General features: G+C 34.3%; 1 long non-coding RNA gene across 1 annotated transcript; it reads right to left on the bottom strand.

The window, feature by feature from the left end:
• Positions 1-747: 747 nt before the first annotated feature.
• On the bottom strand, positions 748-1,755 carry LOC107094371. The gene is made up of 3 exons (XR_001481674.1): positions 1,705-1,755; positions 1,490-1,627; positions 748-1,323 (listed from the first exon to the last, which is right to left on the bottom strand). It is a non-coding gene; the product is annotated as an uncharacterized LOC107094371 (long non-coding RNA).
• Positions 1,756-2,539: the final 784 nt, after the last annotated feature.

Below are 2,539 nucleotides of genomic sequence, written 5' to 3'. Positions count from 1 at the left end.
AGAATGAGAAATATCATTTATAGTGTATTTTGTATAAGTGTCTTAAAGCACTTAGGGAAAAAAGTTAAATTTAACAGACTCAATATCAGTCATAAAACCTGGAAATGCTGACTATGTCAGCTCATCCTCTCATCTGTCTCACAGAGAAAGAGCCCCTATCCAGGAGTATTTTTCAATTATGTAAGCTTTTTCAATCTTCAGAAAAATGAAATGCCTCTGATTTAAGCCTAAATAAAATAATTATTACCGTATATAATTTACTGGTATGATAAATTTCTTGCATTTGAGGCCTGGCCATTGTTTAAAATTGTCATCAAAAGCTAAAGGTCAGGTATTTGATTTGTCCCTTATCCAACTACACATGAGATATACTGAAACAAACATGTGGTTATTGTTTGAAACATATTGAATTATAATCATTCTGTTGAGCCGTTGTTGTGACAAAAATATTTCAACTCCAACAAACACAGCAAATATAAACATTACTGATCCAACCTCCCTAACCTCCAAAACCTTAAAACACACATCTTTATTTAAATAAAATTATCCTTTTTTGTTAGGTTGAAGCTATACAGAGGCCACCAGAAGCATATTATTGGAAATTGGTAAATGATAATTAACCATTAATGGAAATTAACCTACAAGACACTGTAAGATGAATTCTCATAATATTGTTTTATGTTAGACAAAACAGTCTTATTTTAGAAACCTGATCAAGGACTTTAAGAGGCAGTGAAAAATCAGTTGATGATTAAATTACTTTATTCACCCAGATCAAATATTTATTCCTTTAAGATGGTCAGAACAGTTACAGATTTCTTTAAATTGATCCACAGGAAGAAGAAGAGTCTGTTTATTAGGGTAACTAAAAGACAAACCGTAGATTTCATGTCACATTTGACCACTTTGCATCATTGTTAGGACACCCTGGTAAAAGCATCTTTCTTGTCTTAATAAAAACCCTGAAGGCTCATCAGTACAATATATTTTACTGAAGTTTAAAAGAAACATCCAAATGTGTAGTTGCACAAAATAACAAATGTTTAATATAATACAAATTACTTTGAAATAAAATCTTCATATAGTCTTAAGGCATAATCTACTCATAGTGGTTAGCTAAGGAAGATAAGAAAAGATCTATTAAAAAAGCCAAAACAGCATTTGCAGATTTTATAGACCAATGGTCATCAGTTTCTTATCAATGCTATGTTTAGGTGCCATTATACACAACAGTTATATTGCAGAGAGATGATATCTGATTTGCTATAAAACCTCCAAACACGCTCCATAGTGAATTTCCAAGCCATCCCATTCCAGCGGCACCTGTAGTAAAAGACAAAAAAATCTCTTAGCTGTAGTCGATAACAAGTTCATCTCATACGCAGTTTGTTTTATTGGCTCATTCTCAATTATCCCATTAGCAAGTTTTCAATCTTTAAAGACAACATCCATCGAAAATATATTTATGAAAGATCAGCACCAAATTTACCTATAGATTGCAAGAGAGATATCAACCAGGTAGCTCCAAAAATTGACATCAACTTAGCAGCTATGGAGCCTGCTACTATTCCAGTTGCACCGAAGCCCATTCCCGCCAGAACAGCAGGAGTCAGAACCACGGTACCTCCTGCAAGACCATAGCAAAGGAAACACAAATTGACTTTTCAGGATTTTTCTGAAAGCCATGCATAGACTCATACCTACCTACTGCAGCTGCTGTAATGATGGCTTTACCTGTTTTATGAAACACAAATTGTAAATGAAAACACACAGCACAAATGGCAGAAACAATCAAGATAAATGATAAATAGATTATTAAATGACATATTCAGGTCTACTTACATAGTTCTTCCATGATTGTAGGATTAAACTCTGATGTCTTGTTACCTGCAGAGCGTGATTCAGAGAGCACCAACATGAAGGCACTGGCTTATTCTCCAAGATATTTAAGTTAATTTTTATAGCACTTATCAGTTACATGACAATTTAAGTTCATGTTCATGCACAGAACAGAAAAACAGAAATAACAATTTAGACAGAAGCTAAAGGCAAGTAAAGGAAATGTTGGACTACAAACTTAATCTAATGATGCTCGTTTAAAGCAACACTGTCCACTTTGAACCCAGATACTTTTCCGATTTAAAATATATTAAATGATTGTTCAGGTTAATTTATAGCACTCTGGTGTTGATTCTCAGAATACACTGACCTTCTCTAAAACTTTCCTGTGTAATATCAGAGGGTCGGATCCGTTGCTCAATGGATCACGTGACTTAAAGCTCCACTTTACAGCAGTCTGGAGCAGCACCCCTTAAACCTCAAAGGTAGCCCTAATTATTTGTTGTTATGAAACAAAATAACATGATTTTTACCTGATCAGAAATATTTTTAGTTCTCTGGTGTAAGATTTAATCTAGAGGGATGTGTGCAGCCTTCCATTCATGAGGAACTCCATAATGTCAAACTTCCCAAGTGGTCTGCTATCAGATTTAAAACACCAAGGGAGACTGGTTCATTTCACAACAGTGCAGTGTTGCTA

This window comes from Cyprinodon variegatus, unplaced genomic scaffold, assembly GCF_000732505.1.
Source record: "Cyprinodon variegatus isolate N-32 unplaced genomic scaffold, C_variegatus-1.0 Scaffold480, whole genome shotgun sequence".
Taxonomy (NCBI): domain Eukaryota; kingdom Metazoa; phylum Chordata; class Actinopteri; order Cyprinodontiformes; family Cyprinodontidae; genus Cyprinodon; species Cyprinodon variegatus.
Note: the sequence above shows the minus strand (reverse complement) of the source record. Positions and strands in the feature narration are given on the sequence as shown.